The 17,382-nt window shown below is 45.3% G+C and overlaps 1 protein-coding gene across 7 annotated transcripts in view; it reads left to right on the top strand.

Annotated features, from left to right (window-relative positions):
* Positions 1-17,382, top strand: part of MARCHF10 (membrane associated ring-CH-type finger 10) — a 270,175-nt gene that overhangs the window by 141,985 nt on the left and 110,808 nt on the right. For 2 of the 7 annotated variants that reach the window (XM_077972359.1, XM_077972365.1), the window contains exon 1: positions 16,469-16,706. The exons of 1 other annotated variant lie outside the window; for it this stretch is intronic. The gene's annotated coding sequence lies outside the window, so the exon portion shown is untranslated. Of the gene's footprint in view, positions 1-16,409; positions 16,707-17,382 lie in introns of those variants that run through there. 4 more of the 7 variants (XM_028836640.2, XM_077972364.1, XM_077972363.1 and 1 more) reach the window with 4 other exon arrangements.

The raw sequence follows: 17,382 nt of genomic DNA, 5'->3' as shown, positions 1-17,382 counted from the left end.
AGCTCACCGTAGCCTCACCCTCTCAGGCTCAAGTCATCCTCCCGTCTCAGCCTCCCAAGTAGCTGGAATCATCTCTACTAAAAATACAAAAATTAGCTGGGTGTGGTGGCACACACCTGTAATCCCAACTACCTGGGAGGCTGAGGCAGGAGAATTGCTTGAGCCTGGGAGGCAGAGGTTGCAGTGAGCTGAGATCAGGCCACTGCACTCCAGCCTGGGTGGCAAGACTCTATCTCCAAAAAAAAAAAAAAAAATTTAGCCAGGCGCGGTGGCTTATGCCTGTAATCCTGGCACTTTGGGAGGCCAGGACAGGCAGATTGCCTGAGCTCAGGAGGTTGAGACCAGCCTGGGCAACATGGTGAAACCCTGTCTCTACTAAAATACAAAAAATCAGCCAGGCGTGGTGGCGGATGCCTGTAATCCCAGCTATTCAGGAGGCTGAGGTAGGAGAATTGCTTGAACCCAGGAGGCAGAGGTTGCAGTGAGCCAAGATCGTGCCACTGCACTCCAACCTGGGCAACAGAGCGAGACTCTGTCTCCATTAAAAAAAAAAAAAAAAGTTTTAATTAGCTGGGCGAGGTGGCACACACCAGTAGTCCAGAGGCTGAGGCAGGAGGACTGCTTGATCCTAGGAGTCTGAGACCAGCCTGGGTAACCTAGCGAGACCCCATCTCTACAACAAATAAAAATAAAAATAAATCACTGGGTGTGGTGGTGCACAAGCCTGTAGTTCCAACTATTCAGGAGGCTAAGGTGGGAGGATGGCTTGAGCCCAGGAGTTCAAGGTTGAGTGAGCCGTGATTGCATCACTGTACTCTAGCCTGGGCAACAGAGTGAGGCTCTGACTCTAAAACTAAAAAATATTCATTACATGTTGAAACGACAATGTTTTAATTTAGTGGGTTTAGTAAAATATGTTATTAAAATGAATTTCACCCATTTCTTTTTACTTTTCTAAATATAATTCCTAGGAAATTAGAAATTACTTATATGACTCATATTTCTATTACATAGTGCTGAAAGGTGTCCACTTTCTGAATCTCTTTTTTTTTTTTTTTTTTGAGACACAGTCTCGCTCTGTCACCCAGGCTGGAGTACAGTGGCACAATCTCGGTTCACTTCAACCTCTGCTTCCTGGGTGATTCAAGTCATTCTCATGCCTTCCAAGTAGCTGGAATTACAGGCAAGCACCACCCCACGCCCAGCTAATTTTTGTGTTTTTGGTAGATACAGGGTTTCGTCATGTTGGCCAGGCTGGCCTCGAACTCCTGACCTCAAGTGATCTGCCCGCCTTGGCCTCCCAAAGTGCTGGAGTTACAGGCATGAGCCACTGTGCCTGGCCTCTGAACCTTTAATTGAAGACTGTAGTTTTTTGTTGTTGTTGCCATTTTGTTTTTTGGGTTTTTTTTAGACAGCTTCTCATAATGAACTAAGTTGAGGGTTTGAAAAACATCCAATTGCCAGTCTTTACTGCATAGGGCACTGACTGTAACTAAACAACCCTGATGGTTGGGGATACACATGTAGGACTTTCTGTAAATATGACATTTTTGTACACTGAAATATGGCCCATGGGAGAATCCTAGTGGAATGCTATGACTGGGAAGAAGGTGGAAGTTCCTTGTCATTTCCCCCTTCTTTCTCTCTCACATTAGAGGTGGAATTTCAATGTATGTGCCAAACCAGTTCTGCCCTCATGCAGGAAACATACAAATAGTACACCATGAACCAAAATAGTAAGGGCATTTAAAAGAGACATTTAAATGTCCAGTCCCATTCACTGCAACTCTGTTTTACTTTTGCTTTTTTTTTTTTTTTTGAGATGGCGTCTTGCTCTGTCACCCAGGCTGGAGTGCGTGTCATGATCTCAGCTTGCTGTAACCTCCTGGGCTCCAGTGATTGTCCTGCCTCAGCCTCCCAAGTAGCTGGGATTATAGGCATGTGCCACCATTCCTAGCTAATTTCTGTATTTTTAGTAGAGACAGGATTTCACCATGTTGGCCAGGCTGGTCTTGAACTCCTGACCTCAAGTGATCCATCTGCCTTGGCCTCCCTAAGTGCTGGGATGACAGGCGTGAGCCACTGCGCCCAGCCACAACTCTGTGTTTCATCACTGGTCTCTCCCAGGCTTCAAAGCAGTTGTTGTAGTCTTGTGGCATTTCCAGCCAAAAGTTCTGAGACTAGCAGTTATCAGCCCTCATCCTGCCTTATCATATAGCCACAATAGTGGGCAAGGAAGGGAAAACATGTAAGGCTGGGTGTTTGGAAGTAGAGCCAGCTTAAACAACAGAAAAAGTGGGCAACCATCCAGAAAATGTGCACTCGGGGTGCAGGAGCGTGCAACATGCTACGAAGCTCTCCTGGTGAGCTGGCGAAAGCTCTTTTAGCTTGAGGCTTCCAGGCACATGTGCCCAGGTGTACCCTGTATGAGCCATTTATACTATAGTGTGAATATTTTTCAGATCAGTTTGATTCAATAAATATTGATTATGTGTAGCTGCCCTAAGCAGATTTTGAAAAGGCTGTTGGGAGCCTCCTTCCAGACAGGGAGGGAAAGGGCACAGACGGGAAGGCTGGGGGAGTTGACAACAAACGTCATCTAGCTTAAGGTCTAGCCAGTGTTTGGTGCTGCTGAGAAATGCTCCTCTGGGGGGGAACTGACGCCCAGCACGCACCACTGAATGGGGCCTCCAGCAATTCTTGGAGGCCCTTCACCATCCCTCACTGTGAGAACCTTCCTTTTCCTCTCCTTCATCTCCCCTGTGCGCGCCCCCAACCCAGGCCCACACCTACCTCTATTGTAGAGCTTACTCTATGGCCTTGTTTACTTCCTTCCTCCCCGCAAGCACAAAGACTGAATATCACTCCTCTGTGAATCCACAGAACCTCGAAGAGTACATAGCGCTTTGGTGCTTGATAAGCATTTGATGAATGAATACATGATTTTGCCTTCCCATCTCATGCAGCACGGGGAGGCGGGATGCTGAGAGAGCCTATCATCCCCCGCCACCATGACATTTGGGGTGAAGGAGGTTGCAAACACCTGCATCAAACTGTGCCTGCATTTTTAAATGCTGGACACAACATTTTGAAACAAAGGTGAAGGGGAAGAGGCATAGGACAGGTCAGGGCATGCGTTATTACCACCCATATGCACACATACCCGTTCATACGCTGCCAAAATGTTGCTCTACCCTTTCCCGAGCACCCGTTACTGTTTAACCCAACCTCAGTAGCTTTCTAAGAGAAAGACCATTCTAATGACTTGATCTACATGAAAACAAAAAGCAAAGTGTGTCAAAATTTTTTCCCACAATCATAGGGCTATCACGCTTTTTAACAAACTAAACCTCCACCATATCCCAGCATTCGGGATATACTGCAAGTAAGTGCCTGGCACTCAGAAAGCTCAAGGTTCCAGCAACAGTTGTGTGGCCTTGGATAAGGAACACAGGGAGACTCTTTGTCCTCTTGTTTCTTCAGCGTATTAAAGGGAGATAGTGGTATATTCAAAGGGCATGAAAAAAGCTGAACATGAGTCTGCACGGAGCTCTTTGAAATGCATGAAGGGCACTACAGTGGATAAATTCAACACTTGTCCTAGTGTTCACTCAGAACCCTCGTCCGGACATTTATAAAATTCCTCTGTGGACGTACACACACACACACACACACACACACACACACACGCATGCACATACACAAATATATCTAAAAGGGCTTAATTGCTTTTAAAATTTCTAAGTAAATACATTGTAATGATTATAAGGCCTCTGTACAATGTATCCAAGGCAAGCCCGCCATGATAAGAGCTATTTGAGAAACTAAATCACATCATTGAAAGAATAGCAATGAGGCAATTGATGAAATATTGCATTAGCAGTGGCCTCTCACCCCATGTGATGCCAACCAAATGCTTTTTCCTCTCTTTGTAATTTAATCATTTTTTCAATTAAATTAATTTCTTAAAATCACTCAGATAAGCCGCCTGTATTAAACACACACACACACAAACACACACAAACAACCTCAGGCGTGGGTGAAATAAAGGACACTCTGCAATCACAATTGTGACTCTGCTCCATTCTGGAAATGAATGATATCCTGTTTCCTTTTTTCTATGTCTGACAAGAATTTTTGCATAACTTCTTCCTGCTACAGTGTGAAGTCAAAGGCCCCCAAATACCCTCAAGACAGAGACCCAGTCGCCACAATATAAAACTATGAAAGTACAGCCACGAGAGGCCCAGAGCATATTGCCGGACAGACCAACTGGCTATTTTTAAAAGTTTACTTTAATACAAATGAACTGGCTGGGAAGGTGGCTTTGCAAAGGCAGCAACTCAGAAGAGTGCTAACAAGCCCGCCCCACACGTCTGTGCTCAGGCTTGCTGGGAGAGCTTACTCCACACACATCCAGGAATTTGTTTGAGGACAGAGCGTGGTTAGGTCATGTTTTAAGAATGTTCTCTCATTATTCTGACTCAGAGGGCGCCGTGAGCCACAGAAGGGATGTTGCACAGTGATACCTTCTGTTCTGTCTGGTTTTCAAGAACTGCCTCACTGTACTGCTGGCCGGAGACTGATGTCACTGGAGGTTAACTCCTTCACGTCTTCTTTTTTACAGGGCTAGAGGAAGAGCCCTTTTTCCGGTTGATATTTTTCAAACTTTGTAACCTAGGGGTTCGGCTTGCTGAGGGAGGGGAGGAGGGTGTCTAGGAGCAGTGACTGGAAACAGAGAAGAGACTACATAGAAGCAGAAGAGAGAACCAATGCAAAAGTCTGTAAAACCAGCCAAGAAATCTGCTCGGGAAAATAGAAACCTAAGCGCTGTGGTTTGGCAAGGAACTTTGACTCTTAATGAGAAAGGCAGAGAGAAGAGAAGGAGAAGGAGGATGGAGAGGGGAGGGGAAAGGAGAGAAGAGGAAGGAGAGGTAGAGATCAAAAGAGAAAGAAAAGAGAGGAGAGTAAAAGGAGTCAGACCCAGGATGCAACAAAGGTCCATCAGTAAGGGCCATTATGAGGACTATATTGGAACAAGAGGCTGGAAATTAAAAATTAGGATATGCGGCCGGGCACAGTGGCTCACGCCTGTAATCCCAGCACTTTGGGAGGCCGAGGCAGGCGGATCACATGAGGTCAGCAGCCTGACGAATATGATGAAACCCTGTCTCTACTAAAAATACAAAAATTATCTGGGCACGTTGGCATGCACCTGTAATCTCAGCTACTCGGGAGGCTGAGGCAGGGAGACTTGAACCTGGGAGGCAGAGGTGGCGGTGAGCCAGATTGGGCCATTGCACTCCAGCCTGGGCAACAAGAACGAAAATCAGTGTCAGAAAAAAAAAAAAAATCGGGATATGCTACTCACCATGGAACATCTGGTCATGTGTGTGTCCCGGAACTGGGGAAAATTTCTTTGATAATTCATCTTTGATCATGTCTCATGCTAATGGACAAGCTCATGCTTGAGTGACATTTTGCCGTTTCATCAAAGGCTGGAGTAGGGATCATGAGGTCATAACTACCAATTCTAGTGGGGAACCTCCTCATGGGTCTCTACAATATGCTCCAGACGGTATGTCAGATGCACACACACACACGTGCATATACATGCATGCACACACATACACACAGAGGAACGCACATACACTTGAAAGCCATTCCATGGCTTTCCATTGTACTTAGAATAAAACCCAACTCCAACTCTTACAACCTCATCAGGCTTCCTTCACAATAGTCTTCCAGCCACACCTCAAGCTTTCTTGAATCCCCTGAGCTTTCTCTCACCTTACAATCATCTCAGTCCTGTTTTCTCCCCCCTCGGAGGTTGGCTCCTCTTCATCCTTCAGCTTTCACAGAGAGAGGTCATCTTTGACTACCTGTGTAAATAGGGTCTCCCTGCTGCTCCCAGCATTCTCTGCTGCGGCACCCTATTAGTGTCCTGGCACTCATTAGTACTTGTCAGTCAGTGTACATTTATTTTTGAATTTTTTTAATTGTTAATTTTTGTGGGTACATAGTAGGTGTATATATTTATGGGATACATGAAATGTTTTGACATAGGCACGCAATGCATCATAATCACATCATGGAGAATGGCGTATCCAGCCCCTTGAGCATTTATCCCTTGTGTTACAATCTAGTTATATTCTTTTAGTTATTTTTATGTATGTATGTATGTATGTATGTATGTATTTATTTATTTTTGAGACAGAGTCTCGCTCTGTCGCCCAGGCTGGAGTGCGGTGGTGCCATCTCTGCTCACTGCAAGCTCCGCCTCCTAGGTTCATGCCATTCTCCTGCCTCGGCCTCCTGAATAGCTGGCTGAATACCTGAACAGGCTCCCAGCACCACGCCCAGCTAATTTTTTGTATTTTTAGTAGAGACAGGTTTTCACCGTGTTAGCCAGGATGGTCTCGATCTCCTGACCTCTTGATCCGCCTGCCTCGGCCTCCCAAAGTGTTGGGATTACAGGCGTGAGCCACCGCGTCTGGCCCTCTTTTAGTTATTTTTAAATGTACAATTAAGTTATTATTGACTATAGTCACCTTGTTGTGCTATCAGATGGTAGGTCTTATTCTATTTTTTGTACCCATTGACATGATCCTCCTTCCTTCCACCCCCTCCCCACTATCCTTCCCAGCCTCTGGTAACCATCCTTCTGCACTTAATGTCCATGAGTTCAATTGTTTTGATTTTTACATCCCACAAATACATGAGAACATGCAATGTTTCTGTGCCTGGCTTATTTCACTTAACATGATCTCCAGTTCCATCCAAGGTCCTGAAAATGACAGAATCTTATTCTTTTTTATGGCCAAATAGCACTCCATTGTGTTTATGTACATTTTCTGTATTTACTCATCTACTGATAGACACTTAGGTTGCTTCCAAATCTTAGCTATTGTCAGAGACCCGGCACAGTGGCTCACACCTGTAATCCCAACACTTTGGGAGACCGAGGCAGGTGGATCCCTAGAGGCCAGGAGTTCGAGACCAGCCTAGCCAACATGGTGAAACCCCGTGTCTACTAAAAATACAAAAATTAGCGAAGTGTGGTGGTGCGTGCCTGTAGTCCCAGCTACTCAGGAGGCTAGGGCATGAGAATTGCTTGAACCCAGGAGGCGGAGGTTGCAGTGAGCCGAGATTATGCCACTGCACTCCAGCCTGGGTGACAGAGTGAGGCTCCGTCTCAAAATAAAACAAAAAAAATCCTAGCTATTGCGAACAGTGGTGCAATAAACATGGGAGTGCACATATCTCTTCAATATACTGATTTCCTTTCTTTTGGATATATATCCAGCAGTGGGATTGCTGGATCATATGTCCTATTTTTAGTTTTTTGAGGAACCTCCAAACTGTTCTCCATAGTAGTTACACTATTTACATTCCCACCAAAAGTGTATGGGGGTCCCCTTTCCTCTATCATAAGTACAAAATTAGGTCATGCGCAGTGGCTCATGCCTGTAATCCCAGCACTTTGGGAGGCCGAGGCGGGTGGATCACGAGGTCAGGAGTTCAAAACCAGCCTGGCCAAGATGGTGAAACCCCGTCTCTACTAAAAATACAAAAAAAGTCACCGGGCTTGGTGGCATGCGCCTGTAATCCCAGCTACTCCGGAGGCTGAGGCAGAGAATTGCTTTAAAAACCTGGAGGGGCGGAAGAATTGCTTGAACCCAGGAGGCGTAGGTTGCAGTGAGCCGGAGATTGTGCCACTGCACTCCAGCCTGGGTGACAGAGGGAGACTCCGTCTCAAAAAAAAAAAAAGTACAAAATTAGCTGGGCACAGTGGTGCATGCCTGTAATCCCAGCTACTTGGGAGGCTGAGGCAGAAGAATTGCTTGAACCTGGGAGGCAGAGGTTGCAGTGAGCTGAGATCTCACCATTGCACTCCAGCCTGGCCAACAGAGCAAGACTGTCTCAAAAAAAAAAAACAAAAACAAAATGTCATGGGGTAGCGTCCACTTCCTGAAGGTTCAGAAGTTGCTCAGTGCTTACGTTCCTCTGCCCTCTTGATGAGATGGATTTTTTTTTTTTTTTTGGCTTGAGCGTTTATCTGTCCAGAAGCATATTTAATGCTCATGTGGGGATTCTTGACACTGACATCGCTTTCTGAAGCCTAAGTCTTGCTCACGGCTTGATGATCGGTCCACAAATCAAACTCTTGGCCAAATATGTATAGCTCGAGTTTATCCAAAGTCCAAACAAATCAGATACTCCTTCTGGACAGAAGTCAAATTCTTCCTTTTGGTAAGAATTTTTCAGAAATTCAAAAAAGCAGTATGTTTTATGTTCTCAAAGTTCCTATAATCACATCCAATCTTGTATCAGATGCATCAATGGCCATAATGAAGGGTTTGAAAAGTCTGAAGCTTCCAAAATGGATAAATAAATCAAAGCCCGTGTGAACTTTTGAGAAATATTTCAGTACTATAGGATCCAAAAACTTTAATGAGTTTGCCCCCTCTTTGTAAAACAGCACAATAGATCAGCTACAATTACAAGTGAGGAAAATTTTAAGGGATCTCCCAGAGGACATGCTTTTTAAAAAAATTATAATTAATTGTAGGGAGTTTGCCAGTCTCTAATGGCGTCTATTTTATTCTACAAAAGAATTGGATCTCAAATATCTGCCCTGTGAAAGCCCAACAGACATTACTAAATTTCACACAGTTCATGGGTGACTGCAAGCCCTAAACTGGATACACTCTCAGTTTCATAAAATTAGATGATCTCTAGCAAAAATCAGAGATGAGATCATAAAATGTCACTTTCTGAAATTCAGCATAAAAAATAATCAATATAAAATTAACCACAAAGATATCAGGAGCATTTTAAAGAAGTAACAGCTTTTATTTATTTTTTTTGAAACAGAGTCTCACTCTGTCACCCAGACTGGAGTGCAGTGGTACAATCTCACTGCAACCCCCACCTCCCAAATTCAAGCAATTCTCCCTGCCTCAGCCTCCTGAGTAGCTGAGATTATAGGCACCCACAACCACTCCCAGCTAATTTTTGTATTTTTAGTAGAAACAGGGTTTTACCACATTGGCCAGGCTGGTCTTGAACTCCTGAACTCAAATGATCTGCCCGCCTCGGCCTCCCAAAGTGCTGGAATTACAGGTGTGAGCCACTGTGCCCGGCCAAAGTAACAGCTTTTAGAGATGCTTTATAAATGCATGGGTGATGTAATTCAGGGTGTCTCATCTCAGCAAGGAGAATGAAATCTATGTACATGATGTAAGCAATAATGATAGCTACCATTGTTGAGCAGCTACTGTGTCAGGCACAATGCCAGAAACTTTACATACACTGTTTCATTAATCCTCACAACAATCCATTGAGAAGGCTCTGATTATTTCCATTTTTAACTACGGGGATCTCGAAATTCAAAGGATGCTGAGAATTGTTCGCTATGATACAGCAAATCCCACTGCTAGGATTTTCACCCAGGTCTTCTCAACTCCAAACTATGCTGTCAATGGCATAAGAGAAATGGTCCCTTGAAGTTCAGCAAAATGGCATTTACCTGAAAGAAAGATGTGGTAAAAGTCTCCAAAAACTTTGAGGTAAATAATCCAAATCAGTCATTCAGACTGAAATGTCCTTGGAAGGGAGGAAGATCATTCTTTAAGGCCTCTTCAACCTGCTAGATATATCCCTTAAGAACAGGCCAAGCGCAGTGCCTGACGCCTGTAATCCTAGCACTTTGGGAGGCTGAGGTGGGGAGATCACCTGAGGTCAGGGGTTTGAGACCAGCCTGGCCAACATGGTGAAACCCCATCTCTACTAAAAATACAAAAATTAGCCGGGCGTGGTGGCGGGCACTGTAATCCCAGCTACTCGGGAAGCTGAGGCAGGAGAATTGCTTGAACCCGGGGGTGGAGGTTGCAGTGAGCCGAGATCGCGCCATTGCACTCCAGCCTGGGCTAAAGAGCAAGAGTCTGTTTCAAAGAAAAAAAAAAAAAAAAAGGACATTCAATTCCCTTTAATGTAATTTAATATTCATCAAACCTTCAGATCTTTAATTTGATCCCCTAGGAATGCCTTTCCACCAGGAGGAAGTACCTCAAGCACATGACCACTTTCAGCCTGCCAACTTTATTCTCTGAGATAAAATAATAACTTGGTCAGGTGGATAACAAACGGTCTCTTCTGAGTGGGGTTATTAAGAATCAATTTCTAAAGAGGTCAGTTCTGAATTAAATAAAGTGAATTTTCTGATCCTACAAAACCAGGGACCAAATCCTGGGTCTTCAGTAACCTCCATCGGAATATGTACATACTTGTGTGTGTGTGTTTGTGTGTACTAATTCTTCCAGTCTGTGAACATGGGATGTCTTTGGACATCTCACAGGACATCCCATGTTTATAGACTAGAAGAGTTAATATTGTGAAAATGACCATATTACCAAAAGTGATCTATAGAATCAACGTAATTGCTATCAAAACACCAATGACATTCTTCACAGAAATAGAAAAAACAATACTAAAATTCATACAGAACTACAAAAGACCCCAATAGCCAAAGCAATCCTGTGCAAAAAGAACAAAGCTGGAGGCATCACACTACCAGACTTCAAAATATACTTCAAGGCTATAGTAACCAAAGCAGCATGGTACTAGCATAAAAAGAGACACAGAGACCAATGGAATGGAACAGAAAACCCAGAACTAAATCTACATATTTACAGCCAACTGATTTACAACAAATGTACCAAGAATATACATTGTGGAAAAGACAGTCTCTTCAATAAATGGTGCTAGAAAAGCTGGTTACTTACATGTAGAAGAATTAAACTAGAGCCCTATCTCTCACCATATACAAAAATAAACTCAAGATGGATTAAAGACTTAAGTCTAAGACCTGAAACTATGAAACTACTAGAAGAAAACATAGAGCAAACACTTGAGGCCATTGGTCTTGACAAAGATTTTATGAATATGCCTCAAAAGCACAGGCAAAAAATATACGAATAGACAAATGGGATTATATCAAACTAAAAAAGTTCTGTGCAGCAAAGGAAGCAATCAGCAGGGTGAAGATACAACCTGAAAAACAAGAGACAATACCTGCAAACTATTCATCTGACGAGGAATTAATATTCAGACTATACTAGGAATTCAAACAACAGCTATATATATATATATATATATAGACATTTAAGTTGGATATATATACACACACATTTAGGTTGGAGATATATCTCCAACTTAAAAATGGGCAAATGAGCTGAATAGCCATCTCTAAAGAAAAGACATAAAAATGGCCAATAAGTATATAAAAAATCCTCAACATCACTATTATCAAAGAAATGCAAATCAAAACCGCAATGAAATATTATCTCTCCCTATTTAGAATGGCTATTATTGGGCTGGGTGCGGGTGGCTCATGCCTGTAATCCCAGAATTATGGGAGGCCTAGGCGAGAGGATCGCTTGAGCTGAGGATTTTCAGACAAGCCTGGGCAATATAGGGAGACCCCATCTCTAAAAAAAAAAAAAAAAATTAGGCAGGTATGGTGATGTGCGTGTGTTCCCAGCTACTTGGGAGGCTGAGGTGGGAGGATGACTTGAGCCTGGGGGGTGGAGGTTGCAGTGAGCTGAGATCGCACCACTGCACTCCAGCCTGGGCGACAGAGCAAGACCCTGTCAAAAAAAAATTATAAGGAAGAGAAAATATATTTACTATTCATGAAGTGGAAGCGGATCATCATAAAAGCCTTCACCCTCATTGTCTTTATGCTGAGTAGGCTGAGGAGGAGGAGGAAAACAAGGAGTGGGTCTTGCTGTCTCAGGGGGTGCAGAGGTGGAAGAAAACCCACGTATAAGTAGACCTGGGCGGTTCAAATTCATGCTGTTTAAGGGCCAACTGTATGTACATAATCCAGAAGGCTCATTTTGAAAGCCTACCAAGCTCTCTAACCATCTAACGACATCAATAAAGGATGACTTTTAATGAGTGACACTGAGAGATTGTCACATTGCATACCCACAGTCTGGCCAAATATAGCTACAAGATGAATGCAGAATGTCACAGCGACCCCTGGTATACCCAGTAAGTCATTAGCCAGTTTTGAAAATGAATCAGGTGAAGCCCCTGCACAACGGCATGCTGGAGGAGAACCCATGGAGCCCTAAAGGACTCACATGTCCACAGTCCCCTTCTCAGGAAAGCTATTTGTAGAGATTCTTTTTGCAAACAAACTGCCATTGTTCATGCTGTACGCATGGATGAAGGCAACACCACACTGGCCTCAATGATGAGAACAGGAACCCATTAGTCACGGCAAGGTCCCATGACCAAGGCAAAAATGACCAACTTTAAGTTGTATCGGAGGGAGGCCATCTGCTTCTGAAGTCACTTGGCATAAAACTCTATGCTGAGTAGGAGAGCTTCTGAATAGTTAGTTACAAAGAGACTCTCTTAGTTAGACTCTCTCTCTCTCTTAGGAAGAGAAAATATTAGGCAGATAGAGGGTGGGTTGCTCCAGCTCAACTGAGTAGCTGGGCCAGGTGTCCAGGAAGCTACTGGATATCCCTGCCTCAAAAACCTTGGGAGACTCAGAATGTATGCCTACTCTTTGCACAGCTTACTCCTTGCATTAAATATTTCCCTCAAAAGTGTTATTTCTGAAACTTAATACACAGTCTACTTTTGAAATTTTATACTTGTAGTTATTCTTTGCAGAACTCTTGGATATAATTAAGGAACTTTTTGATGCTTGCTATGGTCTGAATGCTTAAGTTCCTCCAAAAGTCATGTTGACTCCTAATTCCCATTGTAGCAGTATTAAGAGGCGGGGCATTTGGGAGGTGACTAGGTCATGAAGGCTTCACCATGATGAATGGGATGAGGGCCCTTATAAAAGAGGCTTGAGGGAGTTTGTCCCTTCCACCATATGAGGATGAAACAAGAAGATGTTATATACAAAACGCAGCAAGCCCTCACCAGACACCAAATCTGCAGATGCCTTGATCTTGGACTTCCCAGCCTCCAGAACTGTGAGCAATACACTTCTGTTGTTTACAAATTAGCTAGTCTAAGGTATTTTGTTAGAGCAGCAGGAGGCAGCATTAGAATCTACCATGTACTTAAGTCTTAAGTTTTGTTTTTACTTATTCATCTCTACTAGGAACATTGTGCAGGAAATAATGAAGAGTAGGATCCTTTCCCCAACCAGGAGAAGTTTTTCTTCTTCATTTTAATATTTCTCTTCCTAAGGACTTTGCTTTTTAATGACAGAACTAATCTCATTTGTAGTTTATGTGCCTAGCTTAAATTTACTCATTAAACACTAAAGTTGGAGTTGTTCTATAGCTTTTCATGAGCCGACCTTGGGCACAATTGCCCTCTTTCAAAGGCACCATGATTTTTTCATCGAACTTAATTTTCAAGAACACTTGACATGTGGAAGAGTTTAAAGCTGAGATATGAAGTGATTTCTCTAGACCTTGTTATTTAAAAATGTTTAGGCTGGGTGCAGTGGCTCACACCTATAATCCCAGCACTTCAGGAGGCCGAGGCAGGTGGATCACCTGATGTCAGGAGTTTGAGACCAGCCTGGTCAACCTGGCAAAACTCTGTCTCTACTAACAATACAAAACTTAGCTGGGCGTGGTGGCACGCACTTGTAGTCCCAGCTACTCAGGAGGCTGAGGCAGGAGAATCACTTGAACCTGGGATGCGGCAATTGCAGTGAGCCAAGATCGCGCCATTACACTCCAGCCTGGGTGACAGACTCTGTCTCAAAAAATAAAAAAAAAATAAAAAATAAAAATCTTTAAATATTTATGGTTAACACTCACATGCAATAAAATCTTAAGATATGCCTTATAAAGCAAAGCCACCAATTACTGAGTGCTATGTGCCAAGCATGACGTGAAATGCTTTGCTTGTCCTCTCTCATTTATTTCACACAGCAATCTTTTGAGATAGTATTATTTTATACAGATCTTGAAGTAGAAGGAGACAAATCTGGGTACAGGAAGTACCAAGGTGCTTTTCTTAGTAGTGGGCAACATCAAGTTATTGGAGGTGGAAAGCCCTGTTTTTGAGCCCTGGTTCTGGTACTTACCATATGTTCTGGTCATGTTCCTTACCTTCAACAAGGTGAGAACCTGGGCTTCAACTTCTTTCTCTGTTATTTTTATTTGAGGTGGGTCCTCGCTCCAACAGAACAAGTTCCCTACCTATCATTTCACTATTATAGTTTCGACCCAGTGTGCACATCCAACCTTTTATTTTGTTTTTTTGTTTGTTTGTTTTTTTGGGGGGAGGCAGAGTTTCTTGTTGCCCAGGCTGGAGTGCAGTGGTGCAATCTCAGGTCACTGCAACCTCTGCCTCCTGGGTTCAAGCAATTCTCCTGCCTCAGCTTCCTGAGTAGCTGGGATTACAGGTGCCCGCCACCACGCCCGGCTAATTTTTGTATTTTTAGCAGAGATAGGGTTTCACCACGTTGGCCAGGCTGGTCTTGAACTCCTGACCTCAGGTGATCCCCCTGCCTTGGCCTCCCAAAGTGCTGGGATTACAAGCATGAGCCACCATGCCTGGCCCAAAGTATATATTTTTGAAAGGCAAAAACCATGAGGCAAGTTCTTAAGTTACATCCTTATCAGTTAATACGTCAATTATCAGTTAATGCTTTACTAAGGCACACTTGATAATCAGCTGAGAACACGAACAGAATATGGATTGGGCTACTAGGGATGAAAAGATCCTAGGGGCTGCTGGAGGACCAGTGACGTTCAGATGGGAATGTGCTCAATGGAAAGACTTCTGTTAAGTACATTTGTCTAGACTCTGCCTGGCTCAGGATATGTCTTTGAAGCTGGTGTGAAGGCAAGGAAAAATGTTCAGTGTGTAACACATAGTCCCATCTGGCTGAAACATGAGTGAAGAAGTGATGAAGGAGAAAAACCAAGAAAGGAAACCATGGGGGAGGGCACAGGGAAAGTCATAGTGACGAGTTTGGACTTCATTCCACAGGCGGTGAGGAACCTTCCAGGGCTTTTTAAGCAGGGGGCCAGCAACATTAGATGTAGGCTGCTTACAGGATGGGGTAAATGGTGGAGACAGGGTGTGGAGGACAAGGGCCCAGGGTGTGGCCAGGAGGCCCTCAAAATAATCCATGGAGCCCAAAACTAGGTCATGGAACCCAAAACTAGAGTGGTAGTGATAAGAATAGAAAAAAGAATGTAACACTGCCAAGGACTTGGCACCAACTGAATGGGGGGAAGGGGAGGTGTTGAGAAGATGGTCAAACCACAGACACCTAGAGATTCCGGGCACTTATGAAAGTTCCAAGAATTTCTATTCTTCCTTTACCTTACTCTCCACCCAATCAAAAATACCTAACTTGGCAACGTTCGACAAGTTGAGAGCCTAAATATGCAAAGTAAATAGGAGAGTCATCTTTGCCCATGAGAACCACAGACAGAAATCAACCTGGCAAGGCCGGGCACGGTGGCTCACGCCTGTAATCCCAGCACTTTCGGAGGCCCAGGCAGGTGGATCACTTGAGGTCAGGAGTTCGAGACCAGCCTGGCCAACATGGAGAAACCCCGTCTCTACTAAAAAAAAAATACAAAAACCAGCCGGGCGTGGTGGCGCATGCCTGTAATCCCAGCTACTTGGAAGGCTGAAGCACGAAAATCACTTCAGTCTGGGAAGCAGAGGCTGCAGTGAGCGGAGATCGCGCCACTGCACTGTCCAGCCTGGGCGACAGAGCGAGACTCTGTCTCAAAAAAAAGAAAGAAAAAGAAAAAAGAAAAGAAAAAGAAAGAAAGGAAGAAATCAGCATGGCAGAGAAAAGGTGCGGGTAGTAGGTAGTAGGTGCGGTTCTGGTGCCCTTCCTCCAAACCTGTGAGGCCTGGTCTAGGCCTCTAAGCACCTCTCTCCTTGGAAAGGGGGTGAAGACGACTGATTACGAAGAGGCCTGGGCTCTGGTCTCGGTTCTGCCACTGACTGGGTGCCTCCCTTCATCGCTTATTTCTTCTTTTTCATGTTGGACCACAGCATTCCAGATGTCCTCTGCAGAGGTCGAACTGCAGGACTGCAGTATCTTTCCCTCTTTGCATGTACCGCTTTTCATATTCCCTGATTCCATTAAAAATATTATCCTCTCTCGTGTTCTAATCTCATTTTTTATGAAGCATAGCACCCTTTCAGGAATGGGAGCGGAGGCCTGGATATCTGGGTCTGGGCTTGGGCATCCAGACAAAGCCAACCGCCTCCTCCTTGGGCATCTCTTCTCTGCCCACCAGCGCGGCTCTGCCTACCCGACTGCAGCCACCGTCGTTGCCACGGCAACCGGCGGGCGCCCACGCCTGCCTTGGGACCCAGGGGCCACAGCCCCGCCCCGCCCCGCCCCGCCCCGCGCTCTTGGCGGCGGCACCTGGTCGCGCGGGGGCGGAGGGTGGGGGCGGGGAGGCGCGGTCGCTAGGGAAACCAGAGGACGCCCGGTAGCCGCCCCCACCGCCCCCGCCCCAGGCAAGGCTGGTCGGCGCCGCGGAAAGCAGCCTCGGGGAAGCAGGAGGAAGAGGGGCAGGTTTAGGGAGCGAAGAAGCGAGAGGAGGACGAAGAAGAGGCGCTTAGGCCAATCCCCGCGCAATTAATGGGCAGCTCCTGCGCCGTGGACCGGCCCGCCCGCCCTGCGCCTCGACCCCTTTAGCCCCGGCAGGGGAGGAAGGGCAGACCCCCAGGTAACGGCCCACTCGCCCCCGCCGCTCCTCTCCGTCCTGCCAGGATGGGAGACAACCTTCCCTTTCGTCTTCCAAGATTCTGGAGGGAAACCGGGCCTGACATCCGGTGGCCTGGCCGTCCCCTCCCCCCGGCTGACCCCAGCCCCAGCTTTTTTCTGTCTCAAAGGGGCAGGTTTGGGGGAGACCGTGACCCTTTGTTCACTGGCAGCCGCCCGCACCCACCTTTCTTCCTGCAGACGCCACTGGTCAGAAAAGGTATACGCAGACCATGGCCCCTTAGGCTTCTGAGTGCGCAATGGTTGATACTGGTTTTGTTTGTTTTTGAGGATTCTCGCTGTGTCTCCCAGGCTGGAGTGCAGCGGTGCAGTCACGGCTCACTACAGCCTCGACCTCCCAGGCTCAAGCGATCCTCCCGCCTCAGCCTCCCGGTGGTACCTGGGACCACAGGTCACCACCATGTCTGGCTAATGTTTTAAATTATTTGTAAAGAAGGGGTCTCGTTATGTTTCCCTGGCTGGATATTGTTATTAATGATGGCACTGAATTGCTTGTCAAACCTGTGACATTTCCTCCCCCAAAGTTTCCCGATTGCTCGAGTTTCTCCTCTCTTCTGGGCTTGATAGTCGGAATGTGACCGCCTGTCTTTCCTAGTTTCACAGCAAAATGAGGAATCACC

Source organism: Macaca mulatta, chromosome 16, assembly GCF_049350105.2.
Source record: "Macaca mulatta isolate MMU2019108-1 chromosome 16, T2T-MMU8v2.0, whole genome shotgun sequence".
Taxonomy (NCBI): Eukaryota; Metazoa; Chordata; class Mammalia; order Primates; family Cercopithecidae; genus Macaca; species Macaca mulatta.
This window is presented reverse-complemented; position numbering and strand designations above follow the sequence as displayed.